Below are 24,798 nucleotides of genomic sequence, written 5' to 3'. Positions count from 1 at the left end.
AATGTGGCTGAATATGAAGCACTGGTCATAGGCATCAAAATGGCCATAGAATGGAAAATCACAGAGTTAAAAGTCTATGGCGACTCACAACTGGTCATTAATCAAATCAATAACAACTATCAAACAAAGGACGACAAGCTACTACCTTACAAACGAATGGTGGATGACTTCAAACAGTATTTTGTGCACATCACCTTCGAGCAAATACCAAGGTTGAACAACAAAGCAGCCGATGCAATGGCTACAATCGCTTCACTACTACAAATTCCCGAGCAACAGAGTCGTTATGAGTTCCTGGTAGAGCAACTGTTCTCCCCCGCCTATGACCACTCCGAATCCCATGTTATCTATGCCTTGACTAGTTCAGATTCTCTGCTATATGGACCAATATACGACTACCTCAAGTATAATATCTTACCCATTGACCAATCCCGTAACCAAAAACGTAACTTTATCCGACAAGTTGCCCGTTACACCCTTACCGCTGATACTTTGTATCATTGAAGTCTCGATGGTACTCTTCTTCATTGTCTTGATCGTAATGATTCCGATTTGGCTTTACACGAGCTTCATGAAGGTATTTGTGGCACACATTCAAGCCGCACTACTCTTGCTAAAAAACTTCTAAGGATGGGATACTACTGGCCTACAATGGAGAAAGATTCATATCACTTTGCCAAGAAATGTCCTAAATGCCAAATCCATGGTAATCTAATACATGCACCAGCACAGGAACTGCAGCCCTTTACAACATCATGGCCCTTTTGTCAGTAGGGACTGGACCTAGTTGGCAAAATTCATCCATCCTCTTCAAATGGACACAAGTTCGTTATAACAACAACATAATACTTTACCAAATGGATAGAAGCCGTTCCCATGACCACAGTGACCGGGAAACAAATTGCCTCTTTTATCCTAAATTATCTAATCTGCAGATATGGTAATCCAAGTTCAATCATCATAGATAATGGACGGCCCTTCAAAAATCAAGATGTCCAAGAACTATGTGAAAAATTCAAAATCCAACATCGGTTTTCTACACCATATTACCCACAGGGAAATGGTCAAGCAGAAGCATCTAACAAGACAATCCTAAAAATCTTCAAGAAAACAGTGAATGATGCAGGCAAAGATTGGCACGTACAACTCAATCCAGCACTTTGGGCATACAGGACCAGCATTCGCACACCTACAGGAGCAACACCATATTCATTGGTATATGGATCAGAGGCTATTTTACCCTTAGAGGTAGAAATTCCATCTCTTAGTCTCTTTGAAAGGTTTAATTCCTGATGAAGAGTATCGAGTTAACCAACTGCAAGAACTGGAACTATTAGATGAAAGACGCCAACATGCTTATACTCATCTCAAAGCATATCAACAACGCATGTGCAGGAGCTACAATCATAAGGTCATTCCTCGCAACTTCAAGGTTGGTGATCTAGTCCTCAAAGAAAATCCAAGAAATCAGCAAGATCGAGAAAAGAAAGGGAAATTTGAACCTAACTGGTTGGGTCCCTATGTCATCATATCAGTCTATGGATCAGGTGCGTATCAGCTAACAAATTCTGAAGGAGATGTGCTCGATGATCCAACTAATAGCATTCATCTGAAGAAGTACTATACTTAAAATAGCCTAGTGCACGGAAAAATCCAAAACAAACAAAAAAATCAAAAAAATCAAAAAAAATAAAAATAAAAAAATCCAGAAAAAGCAAAAATACAAAGTACAATAAAAACAAATGGTGAAAACCTGGTAAACAGGCGCCCTTGTGAAAGATCGGTTCCTTTATCTATATCCATGTCATTTTATCCATCAAAACACTATCAGCCATCGCCCGACACTTAGCATATATCCATTCAGGACATACTTAGCGTAGTCACTATCCTGGGTTATCCACCTATATCTATTCTCTTATCGCATTCCACCATGGCTTGGAAATCAATGTACATAATCGTATCCAGAGGTACATTCAGCTAGGGGCATTAAATTGTTCAACCACTTGCAAACATTCAAGACGTTCCAACTATTGCAAAACTCAGACACACACCATCCAACAAACACAACTACGCTTCATCACAACAACCAAGACAAAAACAATACACAGGAATCTCAAGGATGGATGATTCTCTGAAGTACTAAATGTTGCATTATCGCATAAAAGTCTTGATTATTTTGCATTTTGAACTTTTAAATTGTTGGAATCTCCTCCTTATCTCATAAAAAGCTTCAAAAGCTCGAGATCATGAGGAACTTCCCATATTTTCTTAGTCTTCTGTCTGGGAGCCGATCCCTTGTACTGTGTGAATATTTGCCTCAAGACGTGATATATTACATATCACTGAAGGCCTGATTCCATTTCACGCATATAAATGATCTACTCTTGTCTGTTTACGCAATACGCACTCAGGTCGTCCTGGTTTAATTATACCTTGACGCTTGTGCTATCTTGCAAAATCAAATATCATGTAAATTTTTCTCAGGTTATTATGGTTCAATTATACCATTATGCTTGTATAAATTTTCAACATATCCAAAAATCAATAAATGCTCCATGATGATATCTACAAAGAAAACAAATAAATGGTTATATCGGATGACAAATACAGAATGAGAGATGCTCCAAAGACAATTAGTTGCATATCATTTTACAATTAGTTACATATCATTCTTATATCATTCATTACATATCATTTTGCATCATTATTACATCATTTTTTACATCATATCATATTACAATTAGTCGCATATTAAATCATACATCTCATTTTCAAAATACATCTCACAGCATATAAAAGCATACATCCTGCATCATACATTACATCATCTATGTAAACATTACATCATCATATGAAAAGGAACTAGCACACCTAAACATGCATCCATCTACACATCACATGATAAAAAATGGTGCCATCCATATATATATCTCAAAAATGATCCAAAATGTACAAAATATGTCAAAACTGTGTCCAGTACAAAGAGTACAATGCTCAAAAATACAATAGAGACCATGTCTCTCAAGTATGACTATCTCCTAACAGAGATGGTCTAGCTCCAGATGCACCCGCCTCTGGATCTCCAAGAGGGTCCTGTCTCGCTCCAGATACACTCGCCCCTGGATCTCCAGGAGGGTCCTGTCTCACCGGCCCTGTCACACCTCGGCTCTCCAATCGTGTCCCAGCAGTTCGAGATCGACTCAATCTCGACTGTGTAAAGCTCTCCACTCGTCGATCTCAAGGTACTGCAGCCTCATAATGCAGCCTATAATACTCAGCCTCCTGCACTCTCCGCATCAGCTCTCTAAGGGTGTCTCTCAATGGACCACCCGCCGCTGCTCTCTGCACAATCACCAACGCCTCCTCTGCTCGACCCTGCCGCTCTATCTCAGTATCTCTCTTAACGGTCAACTGCGAGATCTGTCGCTGATAGGTCAAAATCTGTGCCTGTAGCTGCTGAACGGTAATCTGCAAGGTCCGGATCTGTGCATCCTCCACATGACCTGGCACTCGAACCCGCAGTGGTCCCTATGCTGGAGGAACCCCTCCCACTCGCCCTGTCCTCGGTACTGGAGGTGGGAGTATATCTACCCTCCTCCTTTGAGCTGGTCTCACCATCTCCTCCTCACCCCCACTACCGCCAAAACCTCCGTCACTCTCCCCTCTCTCCTGGCTCCGATAGCCAATCCTCCTCTCCCCCTCTCAATCCTCCCCTGCTGTGCCTCCCTCTAGCTCCTCTACCTCCTCCATCCTCTCCATCATCTCCATCATCCCCCCCGTCTCCCTCCTCCCCATCTGAATCAAACGCTGGCCTCATCTCCTCTGGATCTGAGATCCTCACCACTGCCTGCGCAGCAAACAAACGGGTGAACTCCTCTGTCATCCCGGCGTCCTGAATCTCTGGGGCATAGTCCCAGACCTGCCCAGCTATCCCCACAAACTCCTCCAGGGCCACCGCACTATCAATAGTCGGCCCCCAATCAGCCACATCCTGCTGCCTCCGTGCATAAAGGCACGCTCCCTGAGGAATCCCTTGCTGGCGCTCGAACTGCCGCAAAACTCGGGTCACCAAAAACCACTCAATGACGAACGGGGTCCTCCCAATCAGATATCGGCTCATAAAAACAAAGGGCATCTCCAACCCATCCTCAGCCCATACCTCGCAACCTATATACGGTCTCCAGGTGACCGTATCTATATCATCGAACACCCTCCTCCAATGCTCTAGTTTGCCCAGCTGACGCTGGACAACTAGGCCTCTATATCCGTAGGCATATGCAGCACCTACGGGCCTGTCTCTATCTGCTAGTGGCCTCGCTACTCGAATATGCTCCCAGCACCATACCTGTAATAAGGTCACACCCGCTGATAAGCTACCATACCCAAGGTATACTACCTCATGAAGGCTCCTGTAAAGATGGGCCAGCATCGCTGACCCCCATGAAAATCTCTGGCACTGTGTGACCATCTGCTCCAGAACCAGCCCCCATCCCACTGAAAATCCCTTTGACCTGCGATCAGGACAAAGGAATCCCCCAATGAATCCTGCCAATACAGATGGCAGCGGTGCATAATCCAAATCCAGAAACTCCTGCCAAGGAATCTCATATCCACAGACAGTCTCATCATGAAATATGCAGCGCAGTGCCTCTGTGCCACCCTCCTCTGACTACTCGTAGGGTAGCAGTGCCCCTACCACAGGAATGCGCAAAATCTGGTAGCAATCCTCCGGTGTCACTGTCATCTCTCCAGTGGCAAAATGAAAGGTGTTCGTGTCGCTATGCCACCTCTCTGCCAATGCTGTCAAAAGTCCCCGGTTCACAGTGAACCGAGGCATATCCAGAAGAGAGGTCAATCCACATCTCTCTATAATGTCCAAATCTGCCTGGGACAGACGTGGTATCAGCGTCCATGGTATCGGGAATCTCTCCCTCGACTGCACAACCCCCAATCGCTCCTATCAACAAACCAAACATATCCAATATCAGTTTTCACATCAAAACAAAGATATCAAAATCAAACTTACATCAACAACATGAAACAATTTGCTCATCTACAATCAAAGTTCAAAATCCTATCATTTCATATCAACTTGTAAAACAACTCAAGTTTTCAAAAACCATATCAAAACTTGTAAAACAACTCAAGTACCAAAATCACATAAACTTGTAAAACAACTCAAGTTTCCCACCCATATCGGCTTGAAAAACAATTCAAGTTTCCAACCCATATCGGCTTGTAACACAACTCAGGCTTTCCCACACATTGAACTTAAAACAGACAATGCAAATACATCATATTCTGATCAAAACAACAGCTTGATATCTATACATAACTTGGAAAATTGCACATCAAAACAAGTTATACAAATACTCATATTGGATAAATTCATCAAAACACGGCAGGCAAACAAAAACAAATTTTCAACTCGACCAAAACTGCAAATTTTTTTGGATGCGCTAAAACAGACCTTCAATGCGCTAAAACACCCTCACGTGCTAGGCTGCCTCTCCTACGCGCTATTCTATCCAACCTATGCGCTAGTTCTAGTCTACGCGCTGAACTTTTCACCCTATGTGCTACCTAACCCATCCTATGCGCTAGGTTAGTCCTACGCGCTAATCTACCCTCCCTGAGCGCTACCCTTTTAGCTCTATGCGCTAGGTTAGTCCTACGCGCTAAACCCCCTTACCTATGCGAACCTCGGCGGCTCCTATGCGCTAGGTCATACCTACGTGCTACCCCGTTGACGCGATGCGCTACCCAAACCTTTGCATGCACTATTCTACCTTCACGCACTAACCTAATACTTTTATGCGCTAGCCTATTTTTTTCGGACGCAACCCCTAAAATTGACTTCAATGCGCTACTCTAAACTTTGTATGCGCTAAACTAAACCTTAGACGCGCTAAACCGAAAAGCCCGAACTTTAAAATTCAAAAAATGACTAAAAACGACAAAACAAAAAGTCAAAAAGGGGTCAAAAACGTTGACTTACTGGTGGTCCACGCGCTACAGGCCTCCGGTACCTCCGAACACGCTCAAAACGGTGTCTGTGATAGGGAATCGACATTTTCTCTCCAGAGCAAATTCTCTTTCTTCACAATCAACAAAGCACAAATGAACCTAATTTGACCCCTTTTCCCCTTTTATAAGAGGAAAATGAAATTAGGGTTAGCCAACTGGCCCTGTAATATGGTCGCGGTCTCACCTATACCAAAATAGTTGTAACTTATTGGGAGATGAATCAATCTACACACCTTTTACATGCACGACATCCTACACATCATACGAACTTTATCAAATTAAATCAAAAATTTTCAAAATTGATTCATCTCCCGAGGGGGCATCACACATCAAATCTGGGGCACAACTTGCAAATAAAAGAGCGACACAACAAAAATTGCATTTAATCATAAATCATGATAAAGCATCATTTTTCTTTGAAATAACATGTGCACACACGTCACTTCAAAGAGGGGCAAAATGTAGACGTATAAAAATGACCATATTCCTAAATGAATATTTTATGTTCATTTCTCTATTTAATTAAATTCAATTTAATTAAATTATCCACATTCCTCTATTTTATTAAGTAAATTACTCAATTTATTTAAATAAAATTCACTATACCCATTTAATGAATAAATCATTTTATTCAATTAAATCCCTTCTATCCACTTTTAATTAAATTCAAATTTAATTAAATAGTTATCCTAAATTGAATAAATCTAATTTATTTAATTTCTCCAAATTACAACCAAATTAAATTAAATCATTTAATTCAATTAAATCCTATTATCCCTCCATCCACTTGCAAAATCCCAAACCCCTTCCTAATCCCTTCTAGAATCTTCTAATCGCTTCTAATTAACCTAACCCTCCTCTAAATTTTGTCACATCCCTAAGCAAAGGGAAGTCACTTCTCAAAAACCTTAAAGTCTTTGATAACCATTGAAGGTTTTCAACCTTCAACCACTAAAACCCTTAAAGTCTTTGAAAACCATTAAAGGCTTTCAACCTTCAACCACTTAATCCCTAAAGTCTCCAATAACCATTAATAGTTAATTCAAACTCTCCCACATGGTTAAAACATTTGTTTTGACTCAACCTCTATCCAACCCAAGGGTCTCATCAGGCCATTAATGCTTTGATCATGATTATCTCTTAATCATTTGCACAAAAATTTATCCTTGGATTAACTCTTAATCCAGTGGGTAAGCCTAACTTATACTTGACCCTTAGCCTTTAGATAACCATGAGGTCTTCTCAGGCCTTTAATGCCTCCAACCTCTTCTCTCAACCCAATCCTATGTTGACACTTGTCACCATTTCATTGGTACAAATTGTGCACATGGATCCCCAACTTTCAAACCTGGCCCTTGATTAAACCTTTCAATCCTGACCATCCATTGCCCTGTTTATGCTATAAATAGAGCTCTCATTCCTCCATTTTTAACAATCATCTTTCAAATTTGAAACATCACACTTATGCTCAAATACTTTCAAGCTTTTTCATCATCTTTATGCTCTTCATTTAGCCTCTTTTAGATCATAAATTAGACTAATATGCATGCTTAGATTACTTTCTTTATCATTTTAATTCAATTATAGACTAAATATAGTATGCTAGGATAGTATTCATACTAATCTTGTCATCTTATCATTTAGTTTATTGCATTTTAGCATCATATATAGCTTACAACACATCTCATACTAAAATCAATCAAAAGCATCTCTCGTTCTCATATTTGCCATCCCTAAACCATTTTGCTTAGTGATCTGAGAGAAAAAACATTGGTTTGAGGGACATTGTGAGATAGAAAACCATGGGACCCTCCTTGGGAAGCTGAGTAACACTATGTTACTCCATAGCTTGCATCAAGAAGTCCTGTGTGTGTGTGTGGACTAGTATTTTACAATATTTTCACATATTGAGTTTTATCAGCCCACTTTTACCGCATACAACTGGTATGTCAGAACGAGAACCGGTATATGGAATGTTTTGTATCAAGGGTTCATATGGCATGACTAGCAGTTGGTAGTCTCAGTCTTAGGGTTTCTGGTTGAAGTGTTTCGAGCCTATGTGATTCAACTGATGGCATTGTGTGATGAGTTAGCATTGTAATGGAGATCAGATCATGTTGCCACATCAGCCTCATGCACATGAAGGATCTTGCATGAAGGAGATTGATCCTATCTACCTCAGGAATGTGCGAAGTCTCTACAAACGGTGGAGAACGCATGATGGGTTATCACCTCCAAAAAGCGGTGAAGAATGAATGATGGAGAATGTCTTGAGATCTATTCAAGACCATTGTATTCAAATGCAAAGTACTCAATGGTCAAGATTAAACCAACTGAATTGCTCAACCTAAATGTTTAGGGTTTAGGGTTTATGTTACCGACCTATCTATTTCCTATAAGGTCGATGTTGTGTTTCATGTTGAAGTTGTTGGCAAATGTTGTGTGTGTATCTAAGTGCAAAGATACGTGATTCTTGCCAGACCAGATAAGAGGGTAGATACCTACAGATTGTGTATGCAAAAGAAAGGAACTAAAGCAGATCTACATTGGCATTGAGAGCTATTACCAGATCATTATAATGCTTGTTGATCTCTAATCACTTCAATAGTTGGAAAATCCCTTAACAGGGCAGCTTTAACCAGCTTGTTGTAAATCCTTTAACAGGGTGGCTCAAAGCCATTGAGTTCATAAAATCCTCTAACAAGGTAACCTCTAACAGGGTTTAACCATTAACCAAGTGATCCCTAATAGGATTGGTTCCTAATAGAACCTATTGTAACAGTCTTTAACCAGACTAGGCTTCTAACAGAGCGGACTTCTAAAGAGTTCAAAAATAGATTGTGGGTATTCATCCCCACAGTGGTTTTTCCCAGTTGGGTTTCCACGTGAAAAATATGTGTGTCATATGTGATGTCTTTTTCATGTGATGCTTTGTTGTTTTCTGTGAAGCGGTGTATCATGTTGATCTAGCAAGCTATTATATTTCTATTGATATATTATTTGTCTATGCACAAAGATAATGTGGAAATGAGGGTGTAGGTTGTGTGGTAAGATAAGTGTTTCTGGTTTATATCTTTCATAGTCTCATTGTGCTTAACCGGTAGTATTTTGGTTTATGACTGGTGTTAGTGATTGGCAGTCAAGTTCACTATTTGTAGTCAAACCGGTTTAGGAAAAGTTTTTGTGCCTATACTGATTCACCCCCCCCTCTCAGTACCGGTTTGGTACTCACTATTCATCATTGAGTTATCATCCACCTCATATCCCATTTCCTCTATCCAAATCTTCCAGGGCTTGACTGCCGCCATGAGAGTCGTATCCTTTTTAACCATGAAACAAATGTCGGTAGAGTATTTTTCTACTATTTTCTCATGTATCCTTATTCTAGACCTCATAGATTTATGAAAAGCCTTGAAGTAACCCCATACCTTATCATCTCTAAGACTTCCCAATGCAACAATTGATTGCTTAAGATTTCTTCCTATCGGGATGTCAGAAGCCCGTTACTTCTTTCCAAAACTAGGGGTATCATTCAAAAAGTATAACATTAAGCATACTAACAGATTTCCATACTGGAAGGTGCCCTTCTTCTCACCTTTAATCTTCCCTAAATTGATCAGTAACTCCTCAAGCATCTAGTCACAAATATCTAACTTGATATTTTCTCTTATCATTCTATATGTGGCTAGAATACATGAACTGGAAACTGAATTCAGTCGGTTAGACTGAGTTACCTTGTAGGCTATGATCATGCTTCCAAATTTGATGTCGGTGTCGGTGATGGTGCTCACCTTCATCGATCTCGTGTCTAATGTAGCACCGATGATCTTCTTTACAAAGTCATTTGATACTTTCTTATTCGGATGTTTCCCTCTTGACAACAAACTAGTAATTTCCCTTGTGGATTCCTTAGTGATTTTGTAGGGTCGGTCTAGCCATATGAATTCCCCATGTACTATGCTTAGTACATATCTGACAATCTCATCCTTGAACTTTGAAATATCTAGAATATCAGTAAGCCCTAGATCTTCGATGTGTTTATATGATGGTTTGATTTTACCAAATTCTCCCATGAGTTCATTCATATACATCCCCTTGATCTCCAAAGTGCCCAAGTCCTCTATATGACAATGGATATAGGCACTAACATCTTCCACATATACCACTCCCTCCGGGACGCGAGAAAACACTCCAACTGAATCTTCCTTGGTAGCCACATGTGGATACCATTTGAAAATAGGCCTAGGGTGGTCCTTAACTTCTACTATAGTTGGATTTGCAACGAAAATAGGAGCAGAAGATGATCTTGATTCCATGATTCAAGAAAAATACCTTTAGAACACTGTCGATAAAAACCTCTTAACAAATCCTTCCAGATGTCAATGTGATCACTCAAGATGAAATCTGATTGACTTTGAATAGCTTCTGATTGCACTAAGTCTCTCTAAATCATTCTGAAATCTCTTTGAATGCTGGGTGAATGATAATGAAGTGTAATCGACCTTTTATCCATCATGAAAACCCTAATCTTCTGTCGACATAAATGACTGTCATTGAAAGATACCGGATCTCACTTTAAATATTTCAATGCCAGGTAATCCTCTCCAATATCTAGAACATCTTCTAGAATCTCCTCCAGGGGAATATGCATCATCTTACATGAAATTTTGCCTACTCCTAAGGCATCTGCCTTAGTTACTGGATGAGCTCACTGCTGGTGCAAGAGCAACCTCTTCTGCCATATAGGTAACCGAGACATTCCCATCTGATGATTTCTCTTAAGTCTTTCTAACCCATCTTTGAGTATGATCTTGCCGGATTTAACTAACCTTCTCTTTGCCTTTATCATTTGATCCTCTATTGCCAACGGGTAGATTTATGCTTCTGTAGAACTTAGCAATATGTCCAACTTCATTGCATGCATAACATGTAACATTTTTCTTTTGAATTGCTTTGCTAAAACCGGTGAAATTGCTTGACCTGCACTAATTAGCCATATGTCCAAATTTTCCACAAGCATAGCATTTTACATTCATTCTGCAATCTTTTGTCTTATGAACAATTTTATTGCATTTAGAACATTTATCGGGAGCAGAATCAGGGTTCCGATTTGCTCTGTTTCTACATTGCCTAGCAATGTGACCAAATCTATTGCAAACAAAAAATCTACCATTGAATTTATAAGAATTGAATTGCCTTACTGGTGCCTTACGGTTTTGATCTTCATTAGCAGTACCAGAACTCTGTCCTTACTCAAATCCAAGTCCACTGGAATCTTGAATTTACCTTTGTTTCTTCAATAAGTTATCAAGTTGTGTTGAGCTGATCTTGAATTTTTCTTTGTACTCACTTGCAGCAGTTAAGTCATCTCTTAGTACTGTCATTTGTCTCTCAAGCTCTTGCTCATTGCTCCAGGATTGTACCAAATTAGACCTTAATATCTGATTTTCATAAGTCAACCTACTACACTCATCAATTTTGTATTCCAGGGATACACCAAGATTTTCTTCCTTTTTCTTTCCATCTTCAATATCTTTGGACAACCTCATAGTCATAGTTTGCATTTCATTCTTCATAACCATGTTCTCCTAACTCAATTTCTGATATTGTTCTTTAAGTGCATTTTCATCATCCTGATTTTGCAAAAGTTCTTTTCTCCTAGCTTGAACAAATGATAGTCTCTCTTGTAGGACAAGAATGAATTCTTTAGCAAAATTCAACTCAACTTGTAGCTTTAATTTCTTCAATCTTTCAACATCATAATCTTCAAGTACAATCTAAGGCTGCTTTTGCAAAGCCATATTCAATGATTTTGGTTTCAGGATCTTCCTCAAGTTGTTAAACTTCCTTCGAGGCACAAGGCTCTAATGCCAATTATTGGAAACCAATAACACTAAGAGGGGGGTAAGTCAATGCTATACCGGTATAGAAGATTTTAGCCTTAACAAAACATATATACACCAACTAGTATACCGGTATAAAAAAAATTGAAAGAAGTAATGCAACTAATAAGCCAAACACATAAATGAGAAACATAACACATAGATTTATATGTGGAAAACCTCAATGAGGAAGAACCATGGTGGGATTTGTGACCCACAATATCAATTCACTGGCCATATGAAGAGATATTACAATATATGATGGGCCTGCACTTGCAGGAAGGCTTACAACCTAGAGCACACTACTCATCACAAAAAGAGCCTCACTGACTGCATAACAATCCAGACAACAATCCAAAGAATAGTGAATGACTTAGTATAGCATCTCCTATGCCAGAATAAGCTTTGTCTGTTCCAGTCAAAACCCTAAACCTCAGTACCGGAATAACCCTTATACAAAAATCCTCACATACATAGTCTCTTTGATATATTTCGCATTACATTACATCTATATATCCATTCCACATATCTATCCTTATTCTCTTATTCTTCTTACTATTACAAAATGATCTAATCAATCTCCCGTATATACCCTATATAAATTTATGCCTTATGTTGGCTTACAAGAATATATACAATATCATATTACATGTTGGCCATATAACATAAATGAATAAGCATTAAAAGAAGTTGTGGATGCCGGATCCAAGATGTCTCAGCCTCCAATACCGATGACCTTTACTATACCATGTCGACCTACATTGTCGGTAACCAAACAAGCTAGTGTCGGTGTCGGTGCCAATGTAGATTCTGTGAAGTGCCTGCCAATACACCATATGAAGCCAAATCCCCAAATCATGTTGCCATCAATGACAACATAATGAAACCTAACCAATAGAGTGTCAATTGCCAACACACCAACCCAAGGAGCACCAACCCCTGCACTGAGCTCCAACTCAGTGATTACAATATATAACAAATTAATACAACAATAGTAACCCTGGATACAAGTGAATCTTGTAACCACTACATACACTCCACCCTGTCAGTTTTACTCCTCCTTTGCCTTACTGGTTAACTCCTACTATTCCTCTCTCTCTCTCTCTACTCACCTTCACCTGATTCTTCTAACACATTGGTAGTATCCTCTATCTTGCACTCTGCCTCCTCTCTGCTAGTTCACACCCTGTTTCATTCTTTGTTGCCTCCTTTTGCCCCTGTTGCTAACATACCAATTTTGACCCCACCGGTTAAACAACTCTGCAACTTATTACCAGTTGTTTGTTCTCTCTATATCTTATCCTTCTTCTATGTAGTTGTTCAACAAGATCACCTCACTCTCTACTACTGGTTCTCACTATAGGTTCACTTGATTGATTCACTCTAGCAGCTATTCGGTTACTCAAGCTTTACCGGTTGAACCCTAGTTAACCCCTAATACCGATTTTATCTTCCTTGTTGGCTGTCTGCTTCAGATGCTGAGTTCCTTGACTCTTCTCAGTCTTATATTCTCTCTACTTTGCTCAAGATCTCTCTTCTCTGCCAACCAGCATCAATCAATCTTAGTCTTGAGTTCACATATTTATGTATGAGGGTTCCCACAAAAAGAAACATTCAAACGGTGGCGTGTTACGATTTTCCTTCACCAACTCAATCCATATCATATCTGATTTGATCTTGTTCTTTACAAAGATAAGCAACCTGCAAGTAATCAGGCATTACCTACCATCTCTTCTTTCTTCCAAGGAACATTTGCTATACTTAGCAAACATAGATAGTCTGTCGACATGGCACTTGGTCAATCATCATAAATGGTTCAATGAATTGCATCACCATCCTCGTTCTTCACCTAGAAATTCTACATCTATCGATGCATCCCATCGATCACCTCTATTCGACCTTCCTCAATCCACACACCTCTGCAACACATCCCATGATTTTCGGGGTCTACATGTAATGTCAACTGACTTTGTAACTACCTTGTTGGTGTACACTCCATCTACCGCAACATGCATGCCCGCCACCTTGACTCCACGTGGCATCTTTGTCGATATCCACCTTAGCTTAGACTATTGTGCTAGTCTAGACAAGATCTCTAACCAACCACACAACCGGGTTCATCTAATGGTTCTCTTACCTTGCTGGCTATACCCTAACCGGTTTGCCTTCAAACTAGCACTTTGCTGCTCTGCCGATTGAACACCTTTACTGGTCATCACACATACCAAACCACAACATACTCAACCTAATCAGACAAGATCTCTTCACTTGTCACTTTGTCTTTCTCACTGGTGGACATGCTTATTGGTAACCACCTTGATGACACCATGTCATCAACCTTCAACAATCTCCATCTTCAATCTGGTTGCACTCTCTATCTGCAACTGATTCAACTTTGCCTTCTTCATCAATAGACCAGTTCTCTTATCAACTTGTTTGTAAAGTGACAAACCTATTCCTCCTTCTCTGTATCAGGAACTCATCATGTCTTCCCTTGCTGATCCGGTGCACATCTTTGATTTCATGCACCTAAGGCAACTTTGTGTTTCACCAGTTCATCTAGCGTGGGCCTTCAATATCCCGCCTTTAACTATTGGCAACCTATCTTGGAGAGATGTAATGCATTCCAGGCATGTTAGGGGATAAGATCCACTTACCGGTGGGAGTGGATCCTTGTCATCTCATTCAGCTTCCGACATTGCACCAATATGGCGTCCCTGACATTGAGCATATACATCTTCAATCAGGCACATGTGATCTGATTGAGCACAGTCACTATGGGTCTTCTCATCATTTGGTGACTGCATCTTTATCTAGTGGGACTATTTCACATCCAATCATCCAACATCCAACAACATACCAGTTGGCACTTCTGCATAAGCTCACCATGCTTGCACACTCGCCAGTTGGAAACAATGCATTCCCAAGATACCACTTACCGATTATTATACCATACCAGTCTCCTGTCCATGTCTTCAACACAAGTCAACACTAACTTGTGTACTGGTGACTCCAATGGCCATTATGTTGGATGGCACTATCTTCCTTACCGATGACCTGCCATGCTATTCGACATCAATGACACCATTTCTGATATGCATCAATGACAACACTACTAATCAATCTTGCATACCGATTGTCATCCTATACCGGTTGACATCAATGACAACACAATGCCAACAATCTCTCCCTTTGACATCGATGTTAACACATGTAGTATCCGACATGCTACATATTCTCTCTCTCCCCCTTTGTGTGTTCTATGGATTATCACACATGTAGTATCCTACATACTACAAAATCTCTCTACCCCTTTGACAACAATGCAAAGGGCATTCTTAGGGTTTCTCTCCTCCTTGTGTCTACTGAGCACTAACGGAGTTTTCTCTCCCCCTTTTTCTCTACCGGATGCTTTCCTCCTTTAACCTTCATACTTTGCATCCTCTCAATTCACAACACTTGATATGGAGGTCTCAGACACTAGCTGACACCAATTGCTTAGCAACCAAATGTATATACAAACCAGATACACATGCATATACAAGTCTAAAACCAATTGAAGGCACATGTGTTACTGAATACAACTTCCCTACCGGTTAGACTACATCTTCTCCCCTTGATATGCAAAGGTTATTCTAACCTTAATTTGTTTATACCAAGTGTTGAAGTTGACATTGATACCAATTGTATCTTCTCTGATACCAAATGCATGTTCTCATGTGCAGACAACTTTCCCTCTTTGCAGGCAACTCTCCCGATGGTCTAATTGTTATTTCAATTAAGTGCAAATTGGATAGACATTGAAATACCTCACAATCTCGAACCGATGAGCATATCCCAAGGTCTCAATCATACTGGTACGACAATAGACACATGCTCTCCCCCTATGTCCAACATGTCTAATAAGAATAAGAAGATATGGTTGTCAACTCCCCCTGAGTCATAGATCTTAGGTCCTCATTGCCTGTCAGGTTCTAAACCGGAGCTTAACTGCTCCTTATACCGGTTGAGCTATGCATATGTGATCAACTGATGATCTTTCATCTCTATTGTACTCACCACAACTTATGACATGATCCTTGATGTACACACTACCATACAATATCACTATCATGTCATATATCAAATCGGTTAGCCCACAAAGGATGCATGCATACACGATCAACTACTAGGCCAACATATGTCATTCAGGACTTTTCTAGTACCACCTGAGAAAAACACCTCAAGCCATGCTACCAGAGTTAATGAAATGATCCTAGACCTCATTGACTTACATAACCTGCACTACCGATTAGAATTCATACCTGTACCATACTGCACAAGCCGGTTTCCTATCCCAGTCTTAGACCATCTCTACCGGAGCATCTTTCACTTACTCCTATCTTCTTGGGTCAATTGCTTTTGATCCCAATTAAAAATTGGCCATTCATTGACACATGTAGTAGTGATCCATCTCTCATCTGTAGGTGTGTAGCCAAGGCATCCACTACACACACTTGCCATCTCATTTCCTTCCTTTATACCGACAACAACTTGTTCTTCCATTTGTCCTTTTCACTAAGGGGGTGAATAATATTGTCAATGTGTTACTCCCCCTGAGGTCCTGCATCTCCTTTAAGCCTTAGGAGATGTCACCTCTGCATTGAATGCATAATATCGGTCTATGGTTCTACTCTCTTCCTTCTTCCTCCATACCTTCTTGATCTCCCTTTTCTTCTCATTTGCAGTCTTGGGAGCAGGTCTTACCTTCTTTTGTCAATTGGTCCTTTCTCTACTAGATTTTGCTTCACTACCAGAAGCATTGTTGTAGAAGCAAATTGTGTTGATGCCAAGTGCATGATTGGAGGACCTTATGTTAAACCGATTAGACCACTTCTTCTAGTCATGTTGTTGCAATTGGTTACCGAAACCAGTGGACCCCTTGATCCTGCAAAGACCTTTCTCCTTTGGTTCCATGCAGGTCTTTGAATTCCATATGCTCTATATCCATTTCCAAGTTGAGCATAGCTGCTACATGAGCTGTCATGTGACTAAACTTTCCTGTTCCTGCATTCATGACATCTATGCCCAAATCCATTGCAGTTATAACATACATAATTTACCTTTCGCGAGGCAGCAAATAGATTCTTCCTATTATGCATAGGAGCAGATCTATGCATGTTTCTACATCTTGACATACTATGGTCATAATCATTACTTCTTGGATAGATTACATTCTTATTTCTAGACCTCTTTATGCATTTACCTTCCCTATGACCATAATCTTTGAAAGAGAAGCAATAATCGATAAAGAATGGCATATAACTTACACATTTATTTTGCCATGCATGTGGAGATCTCACTGGTATAGTTTCTCCATTTCTCCTTCTCCGAGGATGGATCTTGGATTGTCCATGCTATATAGTTCTTCCATATGATCCCTTCTCTTCTCACACTTCCTTTGTCTTGTGGGTGGTAGTATTTCTTTGTCTTATACTGGTAGGAGGTCTTCTATGTCATCTTCTTCTATTCTTGCTTCCAATGAAGCTGCCTTCTCCCATCTTTCCTTTTCCTTTGGGATCTCTATTGTTTCTCCTTCTTGCAACACTAGTCTACATCCTTAGCTTCATGTCTTCATCGGTTGTAGTTAGGTCAACCTTCTTCCTTGGAGCATTTCTAACTGTGAAGATCTGACCCTTGCCATTTCCATTTGAGGAGACAAATTGAATATCTTTGTGGGAGGTCTCCTTGCTTATAGAGCATTCACCAGTCTTACATCCTAATCCTCTAGTATCCTTGGAATGCTTTTGCTTCTTCAACATTTTGTGCAAGGCATCATTGCTTCCATCAAACCGGATTATCACCTTGAGCTCATCCTGACATTTCTCAAGTTCATTTCAGAGATTCTCCATATCTCCTTCTAGTTGCTAATATTCTTTATCCTTGGCCTCTAGCTCAGATGCTAGATCTTTACACCTGCATTCCTTGGTATCTTTTTGTTGAGTCTTCAATTCTGAGATACATTTCTTAGATTCTTCAAGGCATTTGATTAACCGGTTTTGTTCCACAACCGCAAAATTCTTGAACAACTTGTATTCATTCCTCACTGTACTAAGTTCTTCAAGTGTACTTACAAGTTCTCCTTCAAGACCAACTTTTGCTTCTTCTTCTTCTTCACTATCACTACCAAACACATCTTGCTAGTAGGAATGATCTGCATGATCATTCTCAGATGTGTTCCTCTCATCTTCTAATTCTTGAGCCATGAAGAGGTGAGTTCCTTCTTCATCATTTTTTTCTGCTACTCACAGATCTATCTTCATCTGCAGACTCATGTGCTACATTTTCCTTCTTGTTTCCACAAACCGGTTCTGTAGTGCTAGGCTCATTTCTATAGAGCTTCTTTAATCTATCCCATAAGCTCTTTGCCGATTTGCATTTGTCCACCAGTGAGAAAACATCATTTGAGAGCCCACATAATATAGCCTTCATTGCTACATCATTGCACCGGTATCTTCTTTCTGCTTCTAAATCGGTGGGAGGATTGACTTGACTAGGGCAGCCATTAACAACCAACATCCACACATCAAACCGTAAAGAGGATAGGTAGACTTCCATCCTATAACTCCAAATAGAATAATTTGAACCATCAAAAACTGGAGTAGGGGTTTACACTAAACAAACCATTGTGTTCAAATACCAGAATCTACCCAAGCTCAAGAAAGCTAATCAATCGGGAACCTAGGCTTTGATACCAATTGTTGAAGACAATGTACCACTAAGAGGGGGGGTGAATCAGTGATTTCCAAAACTCTTTAACTTTTTAGTCCTAAGAGTGAGTACCAGTTAGCAATGCAAACACTAAGTAAATCTACCGGTGAGATAAAGCAAGACATGACAAAGCAATCACACAAAGGCACATCACATGACATCGGTATATATGAGGAAAACCTAAGATGGGAAAAACCTCAGTGAGAAATGTTGTTGGAGTCTACTGCTCCAATCCAGCCTCACAATAAGAACAATGGTTACAACATCTAGGGCACCAAACCAAGGACCACCAATCCTAATTTAGGGCACCAACTCTGTTGGTATTATGGATGACTTTGTCACGTGTTTCATTGGTTTTGTCATTGATGTCAACACTTATCTTTCTGGAGGTATAAATTATTGATTTGACACTTTGATTATATTGGTTTATTGTTGAACCGACACATAGTGGTTGCGACATGGATATTGGCTTATGCACAGTCACCGGTATATGTTTCACTGGCAGCTCAGGAAGTTGATGATGACCTGTTATCGTTTGGAGACCATTTAGTTATGTCAAAGACGTGGATTGGATTTTTACATTTGGTGTTTTTCTTATTGGTCTGATCGGGTTCACATATTTGCCTTTATTGGCAGATAGGTCTAGGTTATTGACTGGTACAAGATATCATGTTGCAAATCAGCACGACACATTTTGAAAATGGTTTATTGATTGGATAATGTGTAAATGTATTGAGGCTAACATATTGTATCACATCAAGACTTATTTTGTAATTGTAATATCTTTAGTGAGCTAACCTCATCATAAGGTCTTAGGTTTTGTATAAATAATTGTAAGATCTTATTTGAAGATTATTATGAGTGTGTGTGAATATTGAAGATCATTGTGAAGAGCAGATCCTTGTGTGAATCACGCAGATATCATCTGAAGGTTGAAGGAAAGGTTATGAAGGTGTTTTTTACTCATGGTCAAATCTTAAATCGGTACTGAATACAACATTGTAGATGCTATTCTGAAGCAATACATTGTTTATTGGATTTAGCCATCCAATTGTAGTCAGTGTGATTCCTATTTTGTGATTGAGCAGTGAGCTCTAAGTGGTTGGCCTTTCTACATGTGTAGACCCCATTATTGTATTCACTTACTCTATGGTAGTATCATTTGATTGTGGGTATGGTTTCCCACCGTGGTTTTCCCCTTACAGGGTTTCCACGTCAAAATCTCTATGTCATGTGTTATGGATGTGTTTTTCTTTCTGTTCATGCATTAAGTTATATCGATATTAATATAACTGTTAATTTTTTTTACCGACATTGTGTTTTAAGTTGGAATAATTGGTTTTGGGTTATAATTTATTGACAACTAATTCACCCCCCCTCTCAGTTGTCCTTCCTGGTTCCTAACAATTGGTATTGGAGCTTAGTCCTCTTTTTGCAAAAGCCTAACAACTTGAGGAGATCCTATGGTAGCAAATATCTTCAAGAAGGACAGTCCCAAACTTGATGAAACTATGGTATATGGAAGATCAAAATGGAAACACATCTTAACTGCATTGGAAGAGATATATAGGATGTTACAAAGAATGGCTATGTTGGTCTTACTCTGAATAACCCTCATCCATCGACCTTAGCTAAAGACTTGGAGAATGATTGCAAAGCAAGAGAACCAATTCTAAGTGCATTGTCAGATCAACAAATCATGGGATTATCAGACAGATCTACTACAAAAGCTATTTGGAATAAACTAGAAACATTGAATGAAGGAGATACCACTATCAAAATTGCAAAATTGGAATGTTATCGGGTCAGGTATGAAAACTTAAAAATGGAAGAGGATGAAAGAAATTATGCATTTATGGAAAGAGTTAATGAAATTGTTTTAGGAATACAATGTTGTGGAGGATCTTTAAGTGAAGATGAAATTGTTTCTAAAGTTTTAAGAAATTTGCCACCGACTTAGAAAATGAAAGTGACTGCTATTAATGAGTTGAGAACAATGTCGAATACATCAGTATCTAGAGATACTTTGGTTGGAAAACTTTCAACATTTGAGCTTGAAGAATTTGGTCCTATTGCTATAGTCAAAACTGATATAACCCTTAAAGCATCATCATCAACATCATCTAACAAATCTAATTGGAAAGCACTTTATGCAAATGAACTTGAAGATATCAGAAGAGAAAATGAAGAACTTGAAGAACTTGAAGCACTATTTGCAAGGAAGATGCCTAAAGGTCCAGTAGGAAGTAAGTATGAAGGTAAAGCACCTTTCAAATGTTTTAATTGCAATAAAGTTGGTCATATGTCATCTAGGTGTCCTGATAGACATTCAAGACTAAGGGAGGAAACAAAAAGAACATATAAACCTAACCTTGAATGTTAGAGATACAAATTTAAGAAAAATAGAGATAAGTCATGTTACTATGCAGATGAAGGTGTTATACATGACTCCGATGAAGATCCAGCAGATAGTGGATGGGGTTTTGTTGCAATAAAAGAAGATAAACCAACGCCTATTGTCAAACTGGTAGAGTAGGCATTAGCAGCAAAAATTGAAGAAAAGGATGAATGGATCATTGATAGCGGTTGCTCACATCATAAGACTGGTGATAAAAGAAATTTTTTATCATTATAGGAAATTCATAGAGGTCTAGTAAGATTTGGAGATGACAAAGCTTGTTTAATCAAAAGAAGAGGCACTATATCTTTGGATGGTAAGCACAATACTGACAATGTTTATTATGTTGAAGGTTTAAAGCATAATCTTTTGAGTGTTGGTCAGTTAGTGGAAAAAGGATTTCAATTACAATTCAAGAATGTAAAATCATGAACAAAATTGGATTGGAGATTGCATTCGGTAATCAAACTAAAGGTAATATCTTTCATTTGAATACCAGTGATAAGACATGTTTGATTGCTCACATTGATGAAAGTTGGTTATGACATAAAAGACTCTATCATGTGAATTTTGATTGCATTGTAAAGATCAGTTCAACCAAGGCTGTAAGGGATTTACCTAAGATTGTGAAATCTCATAATCCGGTATGTAAGGAATATCAAATGGGAAAGCAAGTTAGAACAACATTTAAGAGCATTTATGAGAAATCCAATAATATTCTTGATTTAATTCATATTGATTTATGTGGTCCAGCAAGAACAAGAAGTCTTCAGGGTGATAGATACTTTTATGCTAATAATTGATGATTATTCTAGAAAGTGTTGGGCTATTTTTCTTAGGGAGAAATTAGAATCTTTTGGAAGATTCAAGATATACAAGGCAATGGTAGAGAATGAAACTGACAAGAAAATCAAATGCTTGAGATCTGATCAAGGAGGAGAATTTACATCTAGGGAATTTAATGCATTTTGTGAAGTGAATGGAATCAAAAGACAACTACCAGCACCCCAGACACCCCAGTAGAATGGAGTTTTGGAAAGGAAAAACATAACTATACTAGATACAACAAGAACCGCGATGATGGAAGCAAATCTACCTCATGTATACTGGAGAGAAGCAGTAAATATAGTGGTTTATACTTTCAACAGATTTCACATCAAAGTGAAATCGGTAAGACCTCTTATAAACTATGGTTTGGTCATACTCCTACTCTTAAATACTTCAGAATATTTGGAAGCAAATGCTATATTAGGAGAGATGAGTCTATTGGTAAATTTGATCCTAGAAGTAATGAAGGAATATTTCTCGGTTACTCAACTAGAAGCAAGACATATAGATGTTATAATAAAAGATTGTAGAAAATCATTGAAAGTACTAATGTGAAGATAGACGAACATTTTAGAGGAGAATCAAGATCTGTAGAACTGACAGTAGAAATGATTATAAATGAATTGGCACAGATTGCACCGAAATGGAATGAAGAACAAGTCACATCGAAATCATCAGAAAACTCAACTGTGACTGAAGAACAACAGCCTGTAAGTGGAAATCAGAATAAACCTAGGTATGTAAGATTGAATCATTCAGAAAATCAGATAATTGGAAATAAAAATCAAGGTGTTATGACAAGAGGAAGATTGGAAAATGAAGAGGTATGTTTAATTTCTCAAGTTGAACCAACATCAGATGTTGAAGCATGTCAGGATAAACATTGGATAAAAGCAATGGAAGATGAGTTAGAATAGAATGAAAAGAATAATACTTGGACATTAGTTCCCCAACCTAAAGACAAAAATGTAACTGGAACTAAACGGGTATTTAGAAATAAACTTAATGAGGATGGTGAAATAATTAGAAACAAAGAAAGATTAGTTTGTAAAGGTTATTCTGAGAAAGAAGGAATTGATTATAATGAAACCTTTGCATCGGTAGCCAAAATTGAAACAAGACTATTTCTTGCATTTGCAGCTCACAAGAACTATAAATTTTATCAAATGGATGTAAAATGTGCATTTTTGAATGGATATCTTGAAGAAGAAGTTTATATGGATTGAATTTTATATCTTTTAAATATTGGATACACAAAAGGTAATGCTAACAGTAATTTGAATTGCAAAATTACCAATGATGACATTTTGGTTATTGAAGTATTTGTGGATGATATCATTTTTGGAGGTGAAGAAGAGTTATGTAAAGACTTTGCTAACAAGATGTGGGAAGAATTTGAAATGTCTATGATTGGAGAGATAAATTTTTTTCTAGGTTTTCAGATTTCTCAAACAGATAAAGGTATATTCATATGTCAAATAAAATAATTGAAGGAACTTTTGAAGAAATTTGGAATGGAAAACTCCAAACCGATAAGCACTCCTATGACTACAACTGATAAATTGACATTAAAGGATGATTCAACTCCTATAAATCCAACAAGGTACAAATCTATGATTGGAGGGTTGCTGTATTTGACACAAACCAGACTTGATATAATGAATGCAATGTATATTATTTCAAGATTTCAAATAAATCCTAAAGAAAATGATGAAAGTGCAGTAAAAAGGATTTTCCGGTACCTACAAGGACAAAAAATCTTGATTTATGGTATCCTAAGAATGACAATTTTGAGTTATGTGCATATACAAATGCCAATTGGGCAGGAGATATGGATGACAGAAAGAGTACCACTAGCGGTGCATTCTTTCTTGGCAGAAGGTTAATTTCATGGATCAGCAAGAAGCAAACTTGTACATCATTATCTACAACAAAAGCAAAATATGTTGCAGCAACAACTAATTGCACTCAGGTATTATGGATCAAGAAAATGTTGAAGGATATTAAGGTAAAATACAAAGAACCAGTAATTATTTACTGTGATAACTCAACAACAATTGATATATCAAAGAATTCAACATTTCACTCTAAAACAAAGAATGTTTCTATTAAGTATAATTTTTTGAAAGAGAATGTTGAAGCAAATGAAGTGAGATTGGTTTATGTGAATACTAAAGAGAAAATTGTAGATATCTTTACAAAGCCTTTGCCTAAGGAAACATTTGAATATCTTAGAGAAAAGCTTGGGGTAATTTCCCCACCGGCAGAGACTTGAATTATGAAGATTGGCATCAAACCGACAAGGACTAATAGAAAATTCTTTTTTCGGCTTTGATGAAGGAGAGCTACTTCTCAGGGGGAGTAGTTAGTTGTATGTTATGTTCTGATTTTGATTCTTAACTACTTTGGCATTTGATGTCAAAGGGAGAGAGATGTCAATGGAAAAATAGTAGTAACCCTGGATACAAGTGAATCTTGTAACCACTACGTACACTCTACCCTGTTGGTTTTACTCCTCATCTGCCTTCTCTCTCTCTCTCTCTCTCTCTCTCTCTCTCTCTCTCTCTCTCTCTCTCTCTCTCTCTCTCTCCCTCTGCTCACCTTCACTTGCTACTGTTGACACATCGGTAGTATCCTTTGTCTTGCACTCTGCCTCCTCTCTGCTAGTTCACACCCTATTTCATTCTCTACTGCCTCCTTTTGCCTCTGCTGCTAACATACCGGTTTTGACCCCTCCGATTAAAGAACTCTGCAACTTATTACCAGTTGTTTGTTCTCTCTGTATCTTCTTCTTCTTCTTTGTACCTGGTCACAAGATCAACTCACTCTCTATTGTCGGTTCTCACTACAAGTTCACTTGAATAATTCACTCTAGAATCTATTCGGTTACTCAAGCTTTACCGGTTGAACCCT

This window comes from Cryptomeria japonica, chromosome 10 (assembly GCF_030272615.1).
Source record: "Cryptomeria japonica chromosome 10, Sugi_1.0, whole genome shotgun sequence".
In the NCBI taxonomy this organism is placed as follows: domain Eukaryota; kingdom Viridiplantae; phylum Streptophyta; class Pinopsida; order Cupressales; family Cupressaceae; genus Cryptomeria; species Cryptomeria japonica.
This window is presented reverse-complemented; position numbering follows the sequence as displayed.